We start from the raw sequence: 15,253 nt of genomic DNA, 5'->3' as shown, positions 1-15,253 counted from the left end.
ATTCTACATTTAGGGTAGGCCACTCTAATTCTTCAAGATGATGCCCTTATAATTAAAGGGGAAGTTACACACAGTTATAAGGGGGAAGATTTATGTATGGTAAAGCATCCACAAGCTAGCTAACGCTGAAGATGGCAGGTGATCTCCAAACGCTAGAACATCTCTTTTACCCTCATATGGGAATCATTTAATTTCCAGACTGGAGATGTCTGTCCTCCAGAACTCTGAGATAAAAATATAATGATATTACTGTCTAAAGTCACCAAACTTGTGGTAATGTTATAAGGTGGTAACAAGAACTGTGAAAATGTAGCTCAGTTCAAATGGATCCAAGAAAGAAATGTGAAAACTGTGGATGTATATGGTCCTGATTCTAAGAGATGAGGGGAATTCTACTGTACTGAAATATGATGAGTCCAAATAAGAAATTTGAAGACCTCTTGACTTAGGGGTAAAGTTCTGTACTCTTGTGCAATGTTACTCTCCTTCGTAGAAGAGCTTCAGGGCTGCTATATGACCTCTGTGCATTGAGACCAGGTGTAGGCACTGAGTTGCCTCCATGAACTTTGTGTCCCTTGCACTTAGAAAACCATCAGCCTGAGGACATGATAGAGACTCGGCCCAAGTTTGTGTGTGCCCAAGACTCAGAGCGTAGTGTCAATAGATAACTCACAATCATGTCAGCTCCTCCTCTGTCACAGTAAGCCAGCATTTGCATCCGTCATAGCTATGTCAGGCTCAGGTGACTTCTACAAACGATAGGAACAAGGAAATAAAGCCAAACTCCATCCACTCTGAGAAGGCACGAAAAAATGATGTTCTCACTTTCCTAAAACACTGGGAAAAGGTAGCCCGCGATATTGTACTTGCTCATAAACTGGTTTGAAGTGAGGATGCCAACATAACTTAGAAATACAGCCAAGGCCCAGTATGTATAAAATTAGGGACTGTAAGAGGGAATAATGAAGAAAGAGGTCAAAGGGAATACAGATGAGTAGGTAGAGCCCTAGAGAGGAAAATAATACAGGTGATTCTTCTGAGGAATTCCTATTAATTTTCCTAGCAGAAGTCTTGGCCTAGACATGACAGGAAGGTCTGTGCTTAACAAAAACCTTGAAGACCTTTTGCAGTCGAGATCCAACACACACAACTTTTTTTTGCATAGGCTGTTTTTGTGGAGGTCCTAGAATTTTTTTCTCCAAAGTAATATTAATTGATGATTTCAGAAGATTAAAACCTGTATGCCCCTTAAAGGGAGTCAGCACTGGTATTCACCCGATTCCAGTACTTTCCAGTAGGGTGAACTGAAACTGTTCTCTGTAAACCTTTGGCAGCTTCCTCATTTGTTCAGATGTTACCCTTGGAGTTCATGAAGACACCGATCTTTTGTATTATTTGTCTTGTCTTTGAGTCTCATGTGAGGCAGTTGATCTAAGACACTTACCGTCTCCTCAATACATAATCTTATAAATCAAACTCAGTATAAACAAATCCAAACCTTTACTGAAGGAAAGACTTCCCGAATCATTTAGTGACAATCCTTTCTTTTGTGTGCCTGTGAATTCTGATGTCTCTTTGTGAATCCAACTTCCTCTTCATACTAAAACACCAGTCAGATTAGTCTAGTACTCTGGCTTTAATTTAATCACCATTTTAAAGGACCTCCCTTCAGATTCTGAGGGGAAGCATATTGGATACTTCAAACTGTGAATTTGAGGGGAACAGAATTCAGCCCATAACAGTCACATGGACAACATACATTTAGAGTGGAAAATATTCCTTGCTTCTGTTTGAATAGGAAATGCTTCTCTTTGAATAGGAAATGCTTTCCTCAGAAGGAAGCAAGCATTGCTCATATTTGTATAGGCAAATCTGAGGTTGAAAGTCTATTGAGCTGTCCTGACTTCTTGCCCTGAAGTCACCTTCCTTTAAAGGGATTTATCTATATAATGAAACAGTTGGAGCTGCTTGTATGGATTGAGGTACAGACTTGAACTCCCTGGCAGGGAAGGGGTACTAATAGATAATAATAATAATAATAATAATAATAATAATAATAATAATAATAATAGTGATTATTATTATGATGATGATGATAGATAGATAGATAGATAGATAGATAGATAGATAGATAGATAGATAGATAGGAAAATGGATATGGAAGAGATAGGGATAGAGATGGAGAGATATATAAACTCCCAAGCAGAAATTAGGAATGAAATGACTGAGAAGGAGACAACCATTTCAGTTTGGTAAAGGCTGTAAATTCATAAAGACATTGATTTACCATCAAGCAATTACATCTTTGTTCTGAGTCAATATAACAATACAGTAGCTAACAGTATGAGAAGAGCAGTAATAGACAACCAAAATACTACACATGCAGAAACAGCAAGGGCTGAAACACTCATAAATGTTTTGGCTCACCCTACAATGAAACACTCCAATCACTGGGTGTCTATAAGGAGGAAAAGTATATCCAGGGTGAGCAGTAGAGTCAGTCATAAACACTCCCCACAGTCATGATATCTTATTACAAAAATATAGTGAAATCCACTGCTTAGAATTCCCTTCCTTATTTTATGGAACTGCATCAATCACATTTTCCATTTGTCTCTTTCTACTAAGGTCACATATACTTTGATCCTTTGTGGTTTTTCTGATAATTTTGCATATGGTGACTCATGTGAATGAGATTAACACAAAATTTGAATGAAGAGTAGACCACAACCAGAGGCCTTAGTGCTAGAACCTCAAGTCAGGGAGATGTTATTGACTTCTGGGAGCTATTTTCTTGTGTGTGAGGGTGAACTGGTTTACATTAGCCAGAAGGCCTTTGTACTGCATGTTTTGTTCTTGTTTGTGAAGAACAGAATTAGGAGTCGGTTGGACACACGTCTTGTATGTTTCAGCTACTCATAGTATTAAGAGCCTTGGGCAATTTCTGCAATGTGTGTCACTATGGGGTGTCTGCTTGTATAGGCTATCTCCTAAAGTAAATCAAAGAGGATTTTTTGGCAAGTAATAGGGATTGTATATTGAGGAGGGGATGAGTGTTGGATCAGTATGATACAGCCAAATGTTAGGATTGGGGAGAGGATGAGAAACCCTAAGTTTTCCTTTGACATCAGCAATGACACAAACACCTGCTTGTCAATCCAGCACACAATGACTTAATGTGCATACTGAAGTTGGAACTTTCCAGTTTTCTGAACCCAGTCTCTTTGGATGTCTGGTCTTCCAGGGAATTTTGAGTTACAGCATTGATTTATAAATAAAGCCTGTTTGACTTGAGTTAGCTCCTTCTCAAAGTTTTTTGTTTGAGCTCCCTCTAACTTTCCCACATCTCCACCAGCACTTGCTCCTGGCTTCTGCTACGAAAACTTCTGACTTACCCTCTGCTTCTTCTCTGTCTTTCTCTCTGCCTTCTTTACTCCCTCTACCCTTCTTATATATATTCTTCTCTAGGTCTCATCTCTCTCCTTCATTAAACTACATGTCACCAGAGGCCCTGTCTCAAATGTAATAAAATCAAAGCCAGATATTCTATTCTTTGTTAAAATTATTCTCAAAAACACATGACAAAAACGTATCATATTAGACCTTTTAAATTATGTAACTGAGTAGTGTTAACTTAAAGGACTATGTAATAGCTCTCTAAAACTTTTATCCAACTTTGAAAATCTATAGACAGTAAACAAACACTCCTCATTTCCCACTTGCCCTACCATGGAAATAACTGCTTGTAAGATTTTTCTCCTCATTTTTGTGTATCTTCAATATTAACAAGATGTCTCTCTAAGTGGATTTCTATTTTAAAATTTATCCTGCTCGATATTAATTAGCCTTCTCATGACTGAGTAGTATACAGAAGTTTTCATAAGGTCCAGAATTGTCACCCACTTTTCTGCAACTATTCTATATTCTTTTGACATTCTTTTGTACTTAGGACTCAGGTCAAGAATGTATTATACATTTATATACTCTGGTTGTATTAGGATTCTTCATAGAAAAATATACCAAAATGAACCACGGTTTAGATAGACAAATGATACGTAGGTAGGTATCAGATAATAAATATGTGTGTGTGTGTGTGTGTGTGTGTGTGTGTGTGTGTGTGTGTGTGTGTGTGTGTAATTTTCCTACACTGTCATGAAGGCTGAGAGGTCTCACCATAGGCTGTCTGCAGGCAGGAAGACATAGGAACTGACAGAACAGCTCAAATCAAGACCAAAGCTCTGAGAGTATGAACAAGTTCTAGTATACCACTCTTTCCAAAAGGGAAGGCCTTTGAGCCCAGAGATTTGCTGGTCCATTCACAGAGATAAATACTAAAAACCACTGAGTTCAGATGTTCAGGCAAAGGTAGAAAATGGTACCCTGCTCTCCAAAAGAGGAAAATAGTGAGAAAAAGGGAAGTAGAAAATACTTAGAATCCTTTTGTGAATCTCGTTGCCCATCTTCACTGGATGAATACATTTCTATGTAATTTGTTTAAAAGAAAAACACTAATATGTTTGTGCATTTCATTGTGGATCAGTGTACTAATGGGCAAGGCTCATGCCAAATGAAGTCTGAGATTTGGGGAAAGTGAAAATGTATAAGAAGCAGGCATACATAGGAGCTTGTCTTAGGTTCTTCTCCATTGCTGTGATAGATGATGTAACCAAGACAACTTGCAGAAGAAAAAGTTTATTAAGCGTTTATAGTTTCAGAGGGTTAGTCCATGATCATCATGGCAAGGAGCACTGCAGCAGGCAGGCATGGCAGTAGAGCAATAGCTGAGAACTTGCATCCTGATCCGTAAGTATGATGCAGAGAAAGAAATGCTTAGAATGGTGTAGGTGTTGGAAACATCAACGCTCACCCCATCCCCCAGCAATACACCCTCCTCCAACAAGACCACACTTCCTCGTCCTTCCCAAACAGTTCCACTGCTCAGGCCAAGTTATTTAAACATATGAGCCTTTGGGGACCATTCTGATTTAAGCCACTACAGTCCACTCCAGGCGTTGCCAGATCATAATTCAAAATGGACTTAGTACAACTTTAAAAGACTTTCACACTCTCAATACAATTTAAAGGTTCCAAGTCTAAAATTTCATCTGACACTTGCCTCATAAAACCAATCTCTAAACCCAATTACATACTTCCAACATACAATGGCACAGATATACATTACCATCCAATAGAGAGGAATAAATGCACTGTGATGAAATTCTGATCCAAGCAAGACCCAAAACCCAGTATGGAAAACTTATACTACTATAACTCTATTTGGTATCAAAGGACTTAAATAGCTCTTCCCTACCAGTTTTGCTGGTTATGATACATTTCTTTCTTTTTCACTGGTTCTACGCCCACTATGCAATTCCCTCTGACAGACATCCGATGAAGTATTGCAACTATCTATACCCAATTCCCAGTCCAACTTCTGTCACAGTTACTTTTTTATTGCTGTAATAAGGACACAATTAAAAGGCAACTAATAGGCTTTGCAGACACCGCTGTCACTTTCTGCCGCTTGCTGCAGACACGGTCAACCCAACTGTGTTCTTCAACATCAAGGGCCAATGGCGAGCCCTTGGGCCCTGTCTCCTTCGAGCTGTTTGCAGACAAAGTTCCAAAGACAGCAGAAAACTTTCGTGCTCTGAGCACTGGAGAGAAAGGATTTGGCTATAAGGGCTCCTCCTTTCACAGAATTATTCCAGGATTCATGTGGCAGGGTGGTGAGGTCAAAGGCCATAATGGCACTGGTGGCAGGTCCATCTAGGGAGAGAAATTGGAGGGTGAGAACTTCATCCTGAAGCATACAGGTCCTGGCATCTTGTCCATGGCAAATGCTGGACAAAATACAAATGGTTCCCAGTTTTTTTATCTGCACTGCCAAGACTGAGTGGATGGGTGGCAAGCATGTGGTCTTTGGGAAGGTGAAAGAAGGCATGAACATTGTGGAAGCCATGGAGCGTTTTGGATCCAGGAATGGCAAGATCAGCAAGGAGATCACCATTTCCGACTGTGGACAACTCTAATTTCTTTGACTTGCGGGCATTTTACCCATCAAACCTTTCCTTCTGTAGCTCAGGAGAGCGCCCCCACCCCATCTGCTCGCAATACCCTGTAATCTCTGCTCTCACTGAAGTTCTTTGGGTTCCATATTTTCCTCACTCCCCTTCAAGTCTAGCAGGATTGCAAAGTTAAGTTTATGATTATGAATAAAAACTAAATAAGAAAAAAACAAAACAAAAAAGACAACTAATAGAGGAAAGAGTTTATTGAGGGCTTACAATTTTGGGGTGTTGGAAGCCATGGCCATAACGGGGGGATGGGGCCATAACGGGGGGATGGGAGAAGCATGGCAGCAGGTCAGCCAGCCTGGCACTGGAGCAGTAGCTAAGAGCTTAGATCTTCACTAAAAGCACACAGAAGAAAGAGACCCTGGGAATATGTAAGCTTTTGAAACTGATGTACCTCCTCAAATAATGCTATACTTCCTAATTCTTCCCAGTTTTACTAACTGGGAACTAGGTATTCAAACACATAAGCCTATGGAGGTCATCTTCATTCAAACTGTCAGAGTCCGCTCCTCTTCCTGAGGAAGTTTAGTTTTTTCATACTGCCAGTGTCAGCCACAGGCATCATCCTGTAGATTCTTCAACAGTCGAATGCCAATTTGTATAGGCAACTCTCCACTGAAGACTTCAGTTTCACACTAGATTGTCCTTCTTGTTAGAAAGAATCCAGTGTGGGTAGATTTGGCTCCCCAAGCTTCCTACTGTACAGATGCTATTAGGTTATCTGGCCATTAATGTGTAAGCCTGTCCAAGAAGTCCAGTCTCTAAATTATGTGTACTCTATAAATTCTATTGTTCCCTTTCTTTGGCAAACCATGACCAACACACCCACCTTCTGACTGGTTATTTTGTGCCAGGATGTTTTTGTGGTTTGTTTGTTGTTTCTTTGGTTGGTTGGCTTGTGTCTTCAATGTCTGAGACTGTCTTCCATCTCTTGTGTTCTGTTGGTGAAACCTGCCTCAGTGCTTCCTGTATGAGTTCCTCAATTTTTCTTTTCCAAAATTTTTTTCATTTTGGGTTTCCTTTATTAATTCTATTTCTACTTTCAAGTTTTGAATGGTTTTTTTTTTTCATTTCCTTCCACTGTTTATTTGTGTTATCATAGATTTCTTTAAGGGATTTGTTTATGGAGCGCTATCATATGCATAAAGGGTGCTTTAAGGTCTTTCATCTATACTTCAATTATGATGAAGTATTTAGGGTACGCTGTGGTAGGGTTGCTGGGCTTCAGTGGAGACAAATTTTCCAGGCTCTTATTGCCTGTGTTTTTGCACTGATATCGAGGCATCTGGGATTAGTACAACGATAATTCTAAGTGCTGATATATTATATTCTTTTTGTTAGTTGGCTGTTTTGTTCCTTGCTTTCTGTTTCCTCTCTGTCTTTCGGGGAATGTGATGTTGTGTGTTCCCTGTAGGAAGACCTTCTGAGGTCCTGATAGGTGTGGCCATTGGCAGTTCCAGGCAAAATGTGATTCTAGGTACTGGGAGCTGACATTTAAAAATGGAGTTGGGCTGGACTAGGAAACTAAGGAGCACCACAGGAGGAGAAAAGCAGGGGTTTTTGCCAGGATCTGCTTAGTCTTTTGGGAATCAGGGCAGATAATGAGGAGAGGCCACAGCAGATGATCAGCTACACAGCTGGAGATAAGACTGGGAGTTTGGGGGAATCTGAGGGAGAGGTGAGATGTTCAGTTAGCCTACTTGCTTAGCTGGCTGAAGTGGTCTGTGTGTTTCAAAAGAGTGCCTGCCGGAGAGGTGGGGAGGGAGAAAGATATGGGTGGGGAAGGGAGAGAGGAAGATTTCTGGGGTCCACTACATGTGAGGTCAGGGAGGCTACTGAAGGTATTCTGCTCTGGGCTGGGGATAAGACTAAAGGATTACACTTGGAGACATGGAAAAGAGAGCTGCAGTTAACATAGTCTCAGGCGGGACTTGACTTTGGGTTCCTAGGAAGTGTTTGTCGGTGCTGTGGGCTGGGATAAAGCAATGGTGTTGTTTAGGAGCAGAAAACATGTGTGGGAAACATGGGAGATGGGGAGAGAAGAGAAGCTGCAGTGGGTGGTCTGTTGCAGAGGTGGCACAAAATGCAAGGATCTTATTTGGAGGGAAGGAGGTTTGCCGTTAGCCTAGTTGGTTCCCTGGCTGAAGTTTCTGACTTTTTGTTCTCCTCAGGCTTCCAGACTATTGCATGGGGCCTGTCCACAAGACGAGCAGGCCTTTCCCATTCTGTTCAACTCACAAGCAATCACCCTCAAAACATGTATGTCATCTGCCACCTAAGTCTTCCTCAATATAGTCACATTTGCACCTAAAATGAACCATCACAATGTCCTACAGTATTTCTTACCCTTCTATCTCTCCTTCATCTTGAATTTCTCTATGATTTTTTAATTACTTTGCATATCAAAAATTTCAATGAAATTTACCTGTTTCTAATTCAACATAAAATTTAGTCATGCTACTTTATAAGTTAGGAGACATAATTCGTGTGCCATGGAATCTACACATTTGAAGTATATGATGCAATATGTTCTATATTGACAGTTATATGATCGTCACCACTATCTAGAACAGATTTATTACATAAAAAGAGAACTTCAAGCCCTTTCATTTATATCCCACTGCCTATTAGGATATTAAGCAATAGAAGGTTCCATCATTAATCTTAATCAGCTGTGAACCATATATATATATCATGTAAAATATGCCTAAAGCTGCCATAATACCATGGTGGTTATGTGGCAAGAAAACCCTATCTGGTTAGATTTGAAGTCACTCCACAAGACTGATTTCAACGCTGGTACTAGAAACCCATTTAAAAAAACAAACCCATGGCTATCAATGGAGTAGGCCCTGGAGAGACTTTACTACCACTGTTTAAATAAATCAGTGTGGTCTCCCACTGCCTTCTAAACATGTTTGCCTATACTGATGAATGAAACTACCCTCAGGGTTAGCCAGAGAAGCATCTCTTCAAAACAAACAGCAGCACAGCAAACGCAGAAAGACTTGACCATGTAATGTGCTAAAAGAAGCAGGAGTGCTGTTTGAGGAATCAGCCCTAAACCAGACATTTATACCACCCCCTCTGTAGCTCAGGGCTTATCACAGATGAAGGGGTGGAAAGAATGTAAGAGTCAGAAAATAGTGAAAGATGAGATCTATTATGTTATATTTACCACATATACAAGATTTCAGTGGACTTCTTCACAGTAAGCCAGCAGGGACATCACGTGATCAACAGGAGAGCGGGAGCTATATCTGTTTTACTCATTGTTGCACCTACTAGAGACATCTGGTACAATTTTATGAATACTTATGCCATATCCAAAGCGAGTACATTAGTTAGTTTTCAATGCTGTAACAAAATGTCTGAAGCAATTATGAAGAAGAAAAAAAAGCTTTACTTTGGCTTGCATTTCCAATTGATGGTAGAATGGCCCAGTCCCTTGTACCTAAAATAAGCAGCACCCCATGCTGTGATTACAGGCTGGAATATAAGCCCTCATCTCTCAGACATGCAGCAAGGAAAGATAGGAAGGTATTGCTTTTTTTACTTAGACCCATTTTTGTTGAGAAAAATTCAAACCTAGTTTGGTTTTGTAGCCAACATCAATTTATAAGAGAGTAACTTGGAAAAGCATTTCAGCTGTATCTTTTAATCTATAGAACACCCTGAGGGGCACTGTAATCAGGAAAGCAATCACGGAGGTATTGGGAGCTTGCTGTCACATTCAGGGCACACACACTATGACTTAAAGCCTGGACTAGACTCCTACAAACTCTACCTCTACCTGGTAGGACCACCCAAGGGCGAAGCCTTTGGTACTTGGACTTTGGGAGACCTTGATTGAGAGCATAACAGACTGAGGATCCTCACCATGGGCTGAGAAAAGAGCATGAGTTTAGGAGAATGTTATGTATTTGATAAAAGAACTGTGTCTCTAAGCCAGCCTGGGTGGAAATCCCCTCCTCTTTAAATTTCTCAGAAGAAAAGAAAAAGAAAAACAAAACCAAAAAACCAAAACAACAATAAATAAAACAAAAGCAAAAGCAAGCAAACAAACAAAAACACACCCCATCCTGTCCGTGTATAACTCCCATATGAGCAGGACACAGTCTGAGTCCAATGAGTATGGTATGTGAACGAGGCAATACTCCAAGGGCCCTGAATTTCTTCTTTCTAAGCCTCCTTGGTTATTGGCAAAATATGAAAAGAGGATTCATGAGAACCCAGAGCACGTCTCACTGTTGGGACAGACCCGGGTTCAAAATCCCTGCTGCTCCCCTTGACCTTGTTGTGTCTCTGTGACCATCCCTTCCTGACTGTGCACTGAATCCCACGTCCTACTGACCTCTTAGCGATGCAGTGTGATGAAGCCCTAAGCATGATGATGAAGTTTAATATATCAGCCCATTTTCATCCTGTTATTTGGAGAGCTGTCATGATAGTAGTACCTCTGAGGGTGTTTGTGCTTCAGATTGAAATATACTTGTGAAATGCTTTCCCAAGCTATTCAATTATAGATGGAGATTGATTAGTAAACTAGACTGGAGTTGAAATTTTTCTCAACAAAAAACAGGTCTCCCCAATCACAGAAAAACACACCTAGTATGCACTCATTGATAAGTGGCTATTTGCCCAAATGCTTGAATTACCCTAGATGCACAGAACACATGAAACTCAAGACGGAATGTGAATGCTTCACTCCTTCTTTAAAAGGGGAACAAGAATACCCTTGGCAGGGAATAGAGAGGCAAAGATTAAAACAGAGACAGAAGGAACACCCATTCAGAGCCTGCCCCACATGTGGCCCATACATATACAGCCATCCAATTAGACAAGATGGATGAAGCAAAGAAGTGCAGGCCGATAGGAGCCGGATGTAGATCTCTCCTGAGAGACACAGCCAGAATATGGCAAATACATAGGCGAATGCCAGCAGCAAACCACTGAACTGAGAATAGGACCCCTGTTGAAGGAATCAGAGAAAGAACTGGAAGAGCTTGAAGGGGCTTGAGATCCCATATGCACAACAATGCCAAGCAACCAGAGCTTCCAGGGACTAAGCCACTACCTAAAGACTATACATGGACTGACCCTGGACTCTGACCTCATAGGTAGCAATGAATATCCTAGTAAGAGCACCAGTGGAAGGGGAAGCCCTTGGTCCTGCCAAGACTGAACCCCTACTGAATGTGATTGTTGGTGGGGAGGGTGGTAATGGGAGGAGGATGGGGAGGGGAACACCCATAAAGAAGGGGAGGGGGAGGGGTTGGGGGATGTTGGCCTGGAAACCGGGAAAGGGAATAACAATTGAAATGTTAAATAAGAAATATCCAAGTTAATAAAAATGGAGGGAAAGAATTAAAAGTGAAAAAAGAAAAGTTACTTGCATGAACCCTCCCAACCCCGCAAAAAAAAATCAGGTCTTTTCTCTGTAAGCAAAACATGGGAAGGAATAGGTCAGAATCAGAGCACAAGAGAAAGGAAGGACTCTGCAGAACGGCTTGACATCCTGTGAAGGGAGAACCTACACTAAGCCTGGCAATGAAGGACTGCGGCCCAGAAAGCACTGTGGAGGTGAAGCAGCAGAAGGGTAGACGAGTAGCCAGCCCGAGCTAAGCTACAGAATGAGCGCAAGGCCAACCTGGAAAACTGGGAAACGTACACGAGTTGGAAACGTTCAATTTCGTTTTCAAAAGGGCAACCAAGAAGAGGACTGATTGGATAAAGACACTTGGTGACTGATTGGATAAAGACTCTTGCCATCAAGCAGGATGAGCCGGGACCCACATGGTGGAAGGGGTTAACCAACTTCTACAAATTTTTCTCTGACCTCCGCAAGCACATTATGGCTTGCATTGTCCCCATCAATAAATGAATGGATGAATGAATGAATGAATGAATGAATGAATGAATGAATGAATGAAAGAAACTATAACCCAGCATGTACAAGGCCTTGGTTTCTATTATCAGCATGGAAATAAATAATTAGGCCCCCTACACCATATGACAGCAATTCTCAGGTATGCACCTCCTTCGCAGGCTTCTTATAATATCACTATCATCACTGCCTAACCCTTGCTCATTACTAACTCCATAATTCACAGTTGGTCTCGTAGTTGTGCATTTCCAACACAGTGACAGTGTTCTAATGCTGCTGACCCTGAAAAGACCCTTCAAAACCGCAGACCAGGCAGGAAGTCTTAGCTCCCCTTGTGCCCTTGTGTGTGAAAGTATGTGTTGCTTTTGCCCAGCCACAAATGTGCAGATTTCATTGGTCCGGAGTCTAACTGACTATCAGAATCTGGTCCCTTTTCTTATTACAAGTAGACAAACTATATCACCTGTGGCATGAGTACAGCCCCTTATCACACATAGACAGATTACATCACATGTAGTCTCGATCTGGAGCAGTACTGTGATGTCTGTGCACTGTGTAGAACAGTAGAACAGACCACAACGTAATTGCCTCAGATATGTAACTTGTTCTGCATGAGAACACTTGGCACCCACTCCTCTAGCAATCCCGGGAAGGGCAGCACTTGATTATTGATATTGTTCTGAGAAGCCAAACCTTTTAGACTCCATTTTAGAGAACCTGGTTTAAGTTTGAACAGGCTGGTACCTAACATTAGTTTTCAAGTTGCCCCCCCAACGAAACCTGAGCCTAGCTCATCTCTAGGCTAATCCCCAGGAAGACCAGCATCTCCAGGTTCTTCCTCCAACAAACCTGCATTCCCAGGTTACAAGTCCACCCCCTGCTTAACAACCACCAATGCAGAGGGCAGCAGAAATCAAGTTTATGATACGACTCCCAGCACCAGCCAATTATGTTAAAGACTACGGCAGCTTTCCAATCAGATGTTGGCACACTTACCCCCGCTTGCTGCTTACTATAAAGCCTTGCCTGGTAGATATCCTGGGCCATCTACCGCCATCCTGCCTGACATGACAGCAGTCATGGGAGAGGCCTGAGCTAGCCTGAATAGAATAAAGACCCTGCTGTGAGTTGCATCAGATCGGGCTCCTGTCTGCCTTTGGGAGAATCACTACACTTCCCTGGCACTACAGTTCTAAAAACCAAACATGATTTTTGTCTGCTTGAGGCTTTGTGCCCAAGGATGGTCAGCTCCCAATTTCCCTCATGTCTTAACCTCTGGTCGCCACCATCTGTATACTTTTTAAAATATAAACTATGTTATTAAAAAATACCTTGCAAATAAAAAAATCACGACTGAAGTTAAGCAGAAACAAAGTCTATGCGTCCTGATTAAATGTCCCCCAGTTTGAACAGCCATCCTGAAGCCATGGGGCTTCCCATTGGATGTTGGACTCTCACTGTCAGGTATGTTTTTATGCACTTACTTATCCACAGCCAAACCCCAAAACACTCACAACAGAGTTAGAACTACACAGAGAGTGAGCGTTCGCTCCTCTGTCCTAACTTGTGTCCATCCTCAGTGTCCAGTCCTTCCTCTTCCCCCAGTGGTATGCTCTCCTTGTTCTCCTTCCTTCATGTTATATTTACCCACATGTACATTTATATATGCATAATATAAATGCATATATTTTGAGGTTAGCTTTCTTTATATGAAAGAATGTGAGGGAGATTTTTTTAATTTCTGAATTTATGTAGCCCTGCTTAATAATATATATATTCTAAGTCCATCCATTTTCCTGAAAATTCCGTGATTATATTTTTCTTTGGGGATGAATGGCATTGCATTTTGTATACACACAATTTTCACTCTATGCTTATCGGTTGATGGACAAACATGATGATGCTAAACCTTTGCTATAGTGAGGAAAGCAGCAATAAAGTAAATACTTTTTATGGTAGGATATGGAGTTCTCTGGGTATATTTCTCAGACGAAATAACAAGATCATATATAGAAATTTTAAAAAGAATTTCAATATCTTGGACATAGGAGACATAAAAATTACAGCTATTCTTAGCTACCACTTTACTCCGTTCAGAAAGGCACCAAGAGGTCTGAGGACAGAAGTTGGACACGTGAATAAAAAGAGAAAGAACCCTTATTTGCGGTTGCTGGGAGGACGCCAATTAATACAGCCATTAAATGTATTACAGCCATTAATGGAAATTGCTAATCTGGAGTTTTCTTTAAAAAATAAAAATGGCTGTCCTTTGTTTTTCAACGCCGAGATTTCACACAAGATCGAGAGGCTTCAGCATTTCTCTTTCTGCACCTTGCTTATCTTCGTTAGCATAACGTTCTTCCATCCAGACCATAGTGTTACGAAAGAAGAAAGGAGAAATGGCCATGATATCTTCCCTTAGAGGTTTCTAAGCTTGCCAGGAGAGCCTAATGTGGGGAAATTAAAAATAGCCTCCACGGGAATATCAGTTCCTGGAGATTTTGTAAAGAAGCATTCGATCCACTTAATAAATACCAGCTGAGTGTGCGCGGCTGCGGCAGCCGCATCGCAGAGCTGAAAACACAATGGAACTTCACGGCTTGGCAATTCACTTTCACGTGACTGTTGGTCCATCGTGGTGGACTCCGGAGGGCTATGGAGGACTCCTGGAGTGAATGCGGAAGACAATTAAATTCAAGTGAAATTCTTTTGAGAAAAGAGCATAGTGTGCTGTGGGTGGAGAACAGAGAGCAGAACATTTGGGGGAGGGGGAAGCCATGCTCTACAGGAGCTCGGTCACGGACAGCGTGGGCCTCGCTGACAGCTGGAGCCTCATGCGGTCATTTGTATAGACAGAGAAAGGAGGCCAGAGTCACATTTTCACTCTTAGGCTTCATCCTGTCAGCATTTGGGAAGTTTTGAAGGTTTCAGAAAGAAAGCAATATAAGTTGATTGAATCACCAGGTGCAGAAAGAAGACATTCCTAAGAGATACTATCTAGATTGATGGATGGACATATCCAATGATCTAGACAGCAGTTTTCCACCCCTTAGTCGATCCTTCAATGTCTGTTTTGAAGTCTGAGGAAAAACAACACTACATTTATTTCAATCCCAAGACTCCTCGTTTTGGACTTTGAGAAAGTGGAAGAAAATAGTTACGGGAGAAATAAAATGCCAGAGGGGAGGAAGAGGTCAAAGAAAACGGTTCCAAGATGGCACATGCTGAAGTGGCTCACAAATGTACAAGGAAAAGTTAAGACCTCGGAAACAGGATTCCTCACTTGCCC

The 15,253-nt window shown here is 41.4% G+C and overlaps 1 pseudogene; it reads left to right on the top strand.

The window, feature by feature from the left end:
* Positions 1–6,232, top strand: part of LOC116893248 — a 57,501-nt pseudogene extending 51,269 nt beyond the window's left edge.
* The last annotated feature ends 9,021 nt before the right edge of the window (positions 6,233–15,253 follow it).

The sequence above is a fragment of the Rattus rattus genome, chromosome 2 (assembly GCF_011064425.1).
Source record: "Rattus rattus isolate New Zealand chromosome 2, Rrattus_CSIRO_v1, whole genome shotgun sequence".
NCBI classification, from domain to species: Eukaryota; Metazoa; Chordata; class Mammalia; order Rodentia; family Muridae; genus Rattus; species Rattus rattus.
Note: the sequence above shows the minus strand (reverse complement) of the source record. Positions and strands in the feature narration are given on the sequence as shown.